Genomic DNA, 8499 nt, shown 5'->3' on the forward strand with positions numbered 1-8499 from the left:
TTCATTTTCATAATTTTAGATTTTTTTTTCTTCAATTGAGACCCCCCCAAAAAAAATTTCATGTACTTCAAAACACACAAAACTTGACTCTGCCTGCAACTTTAGGGTAAAATGGAAAGCTCTTAGCTGGGTGCTCAAAACACTCTGTCCACCCCACCCCACCCCCCCAACCTCAACCCCTCTCCCAAACTCATCTCCCACATCACCCACCACGCCCTCCGCTCAGCTCAGCCTGACCTCTGTGACGCTGGCCTTCCTCTGTCAGCCGGCAGCTTGGGCTAGCCCTCTCCTTGTCTGCTTCCCTAAATGTGTTCTTTCCACTAGACCTAGTGCAGCCCAGTTACACTTGGCTAGCATTTCCTGGGTCTCTAGATGACAGAAATTGGCCTTGTCCTGCAAAACTCTCTGCTACATATCTCCCTTACCTTTTTCTGTATTCATCTCGCCCCAAATTGGCCAATTTGTTTCTCCAAATGTCCACGCATTTAGGAAAAGGAGGGGCCAGAGAAACAGACCTCCTAGGCATGTCCCTCTCTGCATTTCCCTCCCTTCCCTTTTCTGTCTCTCCCAGATCCGTGCAATTCCAAAGTCTCATGCCAAACGCCATCCTCAGGGCCCCTCAGAAGTCAGGATGGTCACTTTCTTCTTTCCATCACTGCTGTTGGTGAACTTTGCCTTCTGGACGGCAGGGACACTTGTCCATCCACCTGCATATCTCAGGGTTACCTAGAACCTCCTCCAAACACGGGGTCTGGGCCTGCCGATGGGAGTTTATCCAGAGTCTGCATGTACCCCGCCTATGAGGCTAGACATGGGGCTCCACTGGGGCCAGCTCTGTGACTCCAAATGGAGGGTGAAGGATGGGAGGATGGAGGTCCAGCTGGAGGCTGTCTGGACACACCAGCTCTGCAAACCTTCAAAAGGAAAGTTAGCCTGGAGAGCTTCCTAAAAGACACTTCCTTAAGCAGCATGTTCTTTCTATAGGAACGGTAAGAAGTTCTTATTGACCTCATCACTTTATTTGGATAGTAAAGAAAAGATGACCCAGGGATGACCTAGGCAGAGACTCACTTGTGGTCACTTGGGAGCTAGACTAGAAAAGCAGAGAAGATAGGATGGAGGTGACTGGCTTACATCTTGCGTTTCTTGTGGCTCTTCAATTAATGATTTGGATTAGAATGCCTTCTTTAGCCCGCATTTATCAAGATGGCAGCTTGCTCTTTCTCCCCATGTCCACCCTTCGCAGATATCCATACAGGGTTTTTGTTTGTTCTCATCATCTGTTGAAATGTTTCAGCTCTCCCTGGTGGGTACGTGTGAAGGCCCCAGGAGGAGTGAGTATAAGGGATGGTCATCCCTCATTTGTGCCCCAGACTGTACCAGTGGAAGGATGCCAACTATTCTCTCAAGGCAGTCCAGAGGGGAAATCTCGCACCTTATTGTCACAAGTTTGTGTCCACACATTTGAGTGCTGTATGAGACACGTACATCATGAGTGCAAAACACAAAGCACAAGAGACAGCAGCTCACTTGTTCTCTGTGGATGAATCAGTCACACCCTTTCCTAAACCAAACGTTCCTAGAGGAAAGGGAAGTGGCAGAGATACAAGAATTTCATGATTTAGAGACTGGAGCAGTAAACTTAGAAATTGACAGATGGAGTTACAGTTTATTTCAGAGTAGGACTTCAGTGGTTCTAAGCTTGGTCTCGGTTAGGATAATGAATATTCTTGATATCCGTGAGTGAGTGATTATATACTATCTATCTATATGTAAACAGAGGGATTTTAATTACCTAGAGGTCAGGGAGTAAGCACAGTATGTGACTGAATGTCTGAGCAGTGACCCTGGGCTATACGGAGTTACCCGACTTAGTAAAAATTCATACTCCATTCAGCAGAACTGTGCTCACATGAAGTCTAACCGCTATGAGTAAAATTTTTTTTTAATTAAATTCCCTGTCTAAGATGTGATCTGAATTCTGAAACATAGCAATAGCAAAGACTCAAGCACTGGGAAATAACACAGGCTAAAAAAAGAGGATAATTTCTGTGTAATTCCTATGTGTAGTCCAACCCCAAAGACAAGGGTAAGCATAAGTACACACTACAAGGTCTACAAGTGATTGTGCTGGAGAGTGTGAGTTTTTATGCAGAGTTAAAGATTAAAATTCTTTGTTCAGTTTTGATGTTCACTGATAATTATCCAAAATTCTCTCTCGTATTTCATACTACATTTTGCTTTAATTTGGACAAAGTGTTTGAAGAGGAAACAAACAGATACTAGCCAAAGAGTGGCAAAAAGGCTTGAAGGAGCTGGGGCTTTTAGAAATCTACCCTGAAGATCTAGCTCAACAAACACGTGTGACGTGCACATACTCAGTCACTAAACTATCTGCAATGGCCAAAGACTCAAAAAATACAAATTGCCACCAAGCAGAGACTGCTTTAATAAACTATGCTGCATCTACTCAATACAGTTCTATGCAACCTTAAAGAAATGAACGTCTCTAGTGAATGGATATGGAATTATTTCCAAGATCTTTATTAAGGAAAAGTCAAGAAAAACACAAATGGTATGCTTAGTACCTAAAGTATACTTTGGAAGTAAAATATAATTTCTTTTTTGAAAGAAAGAGGAAAAATACACATTTTTGTTGTTATTGTTGCTTCAAAAAGAAACACAGGAAATATAAACCATATACAAATGAAAATGGCCGACTCTGGGATCAACAGGTGGGTGTAGAATGGGAGGCAGATGGACCAAGGATTTTCCAAGTAATATAATTTTTATATGATTCTGACCTTTAAACTTTGTAAATATTTGCTGTTGTTCAGTTGCTCAGCCATGTCCGACTCTTTGTGACCACAAGGACTGCAGCACACCAGGCTTCCCGTCCTTCACCATCTCCCAGAGCTTGCTCAAACTCATATCTATTGAGTTAGTGATGCCACTGAAAGTTTGTTGCTGAACCACAAAGACGCCGGGATTCTTGGCCTCCGGAAGAGAATTCAAACCGGGGCCAGAGACGAGGCTTGATCGCTCAGAGCTTTTGTGTAATAAAGTTTTATTATTAAAGTGTGAAAGAGATAGAGAAAGCTTCTGACATAGACATCAGAAGGGGGAAGAAAGAGTACCCCCATGCTAGTGTTAGCAATGGAGTTATATACCTTTTAATTAGTTATTATAATAAATCAAAAGAATGTCTCAAGTTTGTGAAAATTTTACCAGACCCACTGCCACAATTTATGTTTTAGGAGAACAAGATTAGAATTTAACATTAGAAAGATCCTCCAGACCCACTCCCATAATATACATTCTAAGATATCAGGATTAGTAAGAAGGTTTTTTTCAGGAAGGACAAACTATCCTCAAGCAGGATACATTGTTTTGTATAATTCCTAGTACAGAGTTTAAACTGCGTTGTGTAATTGACTAAGACTAAGGAATGTAGAGGGGAAAAAAAAATGTTTGTCCCTTTCTTCTCCTTGAGAATTCCAGACCCCTCTCTCCTTGGGGACCCCTGGACTCTAGGAATTGACTCTCTCACTACCCAACCAACTCATCCTCTGTCATCCCCTTCTCCTCTTGCCTTCAATCTTTCCCAGCATCAGGGTCTTTTCCAATGAGTCAGCTCTTTGCATCAGGCGGCCAAAGTACTGGAGCTTTAGCTTCAGCATATGTCCTTCCAATGCATATTCAGGGTTGATTTCCTTTAGGATGGACTGGTTTGATCTCCTTGCAGTCCAAGGGACTCTCAAGAGTCTTCTCCAGCACCACAGTTCAAAACCATCAATTCTTCGATGCTCACCCTTCTTTATGGTCCAACTCTCACCATAAACTTTATAAATATTTAAAACCTGAAATTCAATCAAAATAGAAAAAAAAAAACTTAAATGGATAGGAAACAGAAACAAATCAACCTAACTGAATATCAAAATAACAACGTATTATTTCAAGTAACTTTTGAATATCACACTCTCTGCATCACCATTGGTCCTATTCTCTCTGTATGACTATATTCTAAGGACAAAAAAGTCTTGCAAAAAAACAAAAACTAAACTTCACTTGGTAAACTGTTAGCAGCGATATTGTGATGATAGACATGAAATTATATATATGACAAGATAAAGAAAATAAGTTAAATAAGTTATTCTGTAAGTGAAGATTTTCAGAATGAGAGCAGATATTCCTGTATAAAAGAAGCGAGGAAAAAAGCCCACAATATGAGATTACATTTGGAAATATTAACATAAACTCATGAAGTATTCCTTCCTTGCTCTGTCCCCTGAAATGACATAGAAACTGACAGTAACAATGAACATGTCTTCCCAGCACCTGGATCTTGGCTGTTGCTTTTTTCTTTTAATTGTTGTAAAAGACACATAACATCCTAACCTTTTCGAGTGTACGGTCAGTACCGTTAAGTCAGGTCTCAGTTTTTCATGCCCCTCCTGTGAAAGGAAATCAGGGCTTTCTGAGAAATGACTGTTTTCAAGTCTGGGGACAGAGAACAAAGGGCAAGGATACATCAAGGGCGAGAAAGCAAGGACTGCACACGAGGAGCATTGGGTCAAACCAGAAGGACACGGGGGGCACTCAAAGGCACGAAGGCTGTCTAATTTGGGGAAATTTAGCATCACAAGTACTGCATCCCTGGAGAAGGAAATGGCAACCCACTCCAGTATTCTTACCTTGGGAAATCCCATGGACAGAGGAGCCTGGAGGGCTACAGTCCATGGGGTCACAAAGAGTAGGACGCAACTGAGCATACACACACACACACACACACACACACAGAGCGACTGTAACTTATTGTAATACATTAAATATATAAAATGCATGAGTCCACAGTGATTCTCAAAGAAGGAAAGAGAAGGGATTGCGGAGGCACAGAGGGAAATTCTTCTTTAGAGAAGTTCTGGTGATAAGAAAAAAAATGATACACTGAGAAAAACAGCTCTTTGCAACCCACAGAGTAGTCAGCGAGTCAGGTAAGGATCATCCAAAGATGATAAAACCATTCAGTGAGATGTTATTGGGAGCGGGAGAGTCCATGGGTGTCCAAGTGTCGCCTCTCTGACAGCCAGGGTGTACGTGTGCCTTACAACTGACAGATCCATTGGTCACCGCTATAACACAGTGATCACGCACAGCATCAGTGTCTCCTGATGAGGTGCAAGACAAGGGCACAGCATCACCTGTGATTTACTCTTGCCAAAATGCTTGACCTAAATCTAATCAAGCCTTGGTCCTGATTTTTATTTTCCAGGAAAGCGGGGGAGAGAGGAATAGGTCCAAAACACCATGAAAAGACTAACAAATCCAGAATGTAGGATATTCTGTAAAACGCCTGACGTGGACTCTGAAAATGTCAGTGTTGTGGAAAAAAGAGCAAATGATGGGACTGTTCTAGATGAACAGAGATTGCTGCTGCTGCTGCTGCTGCTGCTAAGTCGCTTAGTTGTGTCCGACTCTGTGTGACCCCACAGACGGCAGCCCACTAGGCTCCTCTGTCCCTGGGATTCTCCAGGCAAGAACACTGGAGTGGGTTGCCATTTCCTTTTCCAAAGCATGAAAGTGAAAAGTGAAAGTGAAGTCGTTCAGTCGTGCCCGACTCTTTGCGACCCCATGGACTGCAGCCTACCAGGCTCCTCCGTCCATGGAATTTTCCAGGCGAGAGTACTGGAGTTGGGTGCCATCACCTTCTCCAGAATAGAGATTAGAGAGACATTAAAAACCAAAAGCAATGTGTCAGTCTCAACTCCTGGTTCATGATCAATCAACAAATGACTTTGTTGGGGAAAATAGGTGTTCGTTTAAAATTTGTATTTATGTATGTGTGTGCATATCTATTGGAGAAGGCAATGGCACCCCACTCCAGTACTCTTGCCTGGAAAGTCCCATGGACAGAGGAGCCTGGTGGGCTGCAGTCCATGGGGTCGCAACTGAGTGACTTCACTTTCACTTTTCACTTTCATGCATTGGAGAAGGAGATGGCAACCCACCCCAGTGTTCTTGCCTGGAGAATCCCAGGGATGGAGGAGCCTGGTGGGCTGCCATCTACGGGGTCGCACAGAGTCGGACACGACTGAAGTGACTTAGCAGCAGCAGCAGTGCATATCTATACACACATACACAGACACGAAAAAAGAATAAAATAAAGCAGAAAAACCGTCAACTTCAATCCATCTCTCCAACTAATCTCAAGCCATTAAAGAGGTGACTAAGGGGTGACTAAGGGACTTTCTGATATACCAGGGAGTGAAGAGTTTGTGTAGTCTGAGCTGAAATAATCAATTTTCTCAAATCTGGCCTCCCTACTAACAGGAATTTGGAGGAAGTCCCATTATTTCTTAGTTGCTCTTTTCATAAAATTGAAATTAGAATTGCCAGTCTCACATAGGGACTCTCTGGGGGTTTACTAGTTAACATCTGTAAACACTCTGAGGCTGAAAATCAGATGTGCAAATATCAACACATATGTAGAGAAACCAGATGGGTCTTCCACAAATCAGGGTGTGGGTAGTAAAGAGACTTGATAAAAGACGGCCACAGTGACTCTTGTGAGATTCTCTTTGGAACTTGCCCTTCCAAGGGTAGGACTGGGGAGTGAGACCCTTGCCAGGGGGATAACATTAGGAGCATCCCATCAGAGCATCAGCAGACCTGGATGTACATGTATTCTGACTCTGCCATGTGTTTGGCCTGGAACCTTGGAACCAGTTAGTATCTGGCATTGTAACCCCTAGTCTTGGCTCAGCATTAACCAAAGCTGCACGGCTCAACTAGACATATATCAGAAAACGTTCCAGCTACTCAGCTCATCTTTCCAGCTTTCCAAAGACCTCTGCTTGAACCCTGCCACCCCTATCAGCATATCCTAATGATAGGAGCAGAGACTAGTGAAAGGGATTCCTATTTTTCAAGGTAGTTTGATAACCATCATCTTAGTGAATCATCCCATGAGACAGGGAGAGCAAAATAAATGAATTTTGCAAGTAAGTAACTGAAGTTCCAACTAAGCTGTCCAACACCATGTAACTAGAACATTACAAACCTGGGAGAGGAATTCGGTGCATCAATCTATGCACCACCACGGCCCTGGGCCACCCGGGGTCTTCCTTCCAGCCTCATGCTTAGTCTCCAATCCCTTTAGCTAAACCCCAAACCAGCTCCAGGCTGTGCGCCATCAACAGCCTGCCACCAGGAAGCAGCCCACGTCCCATCAGCTGACCCAGGGTGTCTTGTGATGCCTCAGAACACCCTGAGAGAGGCAGGGAAATGTGCAGGCAATAAAATAGGGCCCTAATCAGCGTGTGATGGAGACAAGATCCCACTGCCAATTTGCTTCCAGCTTCCAGCCCCTTTGTTGGAGGTCAGGAATCAAAGCCTTTTGCACAGAAGCACAGAATGCTGGCTCAGGCAGAAAGCTTACAGATGACCCAATCCAGCTGCTCCCAACCCTGCATTCCCACTGGAATCTGCTGGGAAGTTTGCTAAAAATAGAGATTCCTATGCACCCCTTGTGGGGGCGTGGGGGGAGGGAGTGGATCAGTAAAACTGCAGATGAGCCTGGGAATCTGTATTTTTACCGAGCTCCCTGGGGGCCTAGCAGGAGGGGGCCGGGCACTGAGCAGCAATGCGAAGCTACCATCAGGGTGTCACAGGACCCCCAGGGCAGGAGGCTGAGGAGCATAATCGAAGGAGACTTAGCCCAGGTTGCACAACCACAGGGATTCCCACCATCGTCACCCCGAGGGCAAGAAAGGCACCACCTTCCTGCTGTTTCTGGAAGAGAAACAAGGGCCTTTTGTGCCCTCCAAGAGCCCTCTCCCTGCTAGTTTGCTAGGGCTGCCGTACCACAGACTGGGAGGCTTAAGCAAACAGGTCTGTCATCTCACCATCCTGGAGGCTCGAAGTCTGAGACTGAGGTGTCGGCCCAGCTGTTTTCTCCGGAGGCCTCTCTCCTGGCCTTGTACATGGTCATCTTCTCCCTGTATCCTTACACGGTCCTTCCTCTATGTGTGACCGTGTCCTATTCACTTCTTGTAAGAACACCGGTCACGTTGGCTAGGGCCCACTCATATGACCACTTTTAACTCGATTGCTTTTAAAGATGCTCTCGCCAAACACAGTCACATCTAAGATACTGAGGTTTGGGACTTCCAACATTGGAATTTGGGATGGGACACAGTTCTACCCATATTGTAATCGAGAAGAACAAGTTTGACTCTGTATTCAACCTGTTACTTTTATTTTGACCTTTGGGCCCTGTGGCCTGTGCTGAGTCATGCTGGCTCCGCACCTTTTGTAAAAGCATGTTGCCTGTGGCCTGAAGCCTACAGGAAGCCCATTCTCAGGGCTCTGACTTTTAAAGGTATAACACTTTTCCATTCATACCAAGATAAAAAGTTGTAGAACAAGGAATAATATTTGTCTTGTTGGAGGTTTACAGGAGCATGGTGACCAGGCCTGTCAGGACAGCTGCAAGAACCA

The 8499-nt window shown here is 44.5% G+C and overlaps 1 long non-coding RNA gene across 1 annotated transcript; it reads right to left on the reverse strand.

Annotated features, from left to right (window-relative positions):
• Positions 1 to 3050: 3050 nt before the first annotated feature.
• LOC132658710 (uncharacterized) lies at positions 3051 to 8222 on the reverse strand. The gene is made up of 2 exons (XR_009598665.1): positions 7905 to 8222; positions 3051 to 3860 (listed from the first exon to the last, which is right to left on the reverse strand). It is a non-coding gene; the product is annotated as an uncharacterized LOC132658710 (long non-coding RNA).
• Between the last annotated feature and the right edge of the window lie 277 nt (positions 8223 to 8499).

This window comes from Ovis aries, chromosome 26 (assembly GCF_016772045.2).
Source record: "Ovis aries strain OAR_USU_Benz2616 breed Rambouillet chromosome 26, ARS-UI_Ramb_v3.0, whole genome shotgun sequence".
Taxonomy (NCBI): Eukaryota; Metazoa; Chordata; class Mammalia; order Artiodactyla; family Bovidae; genus Ovis; species Ovis aries.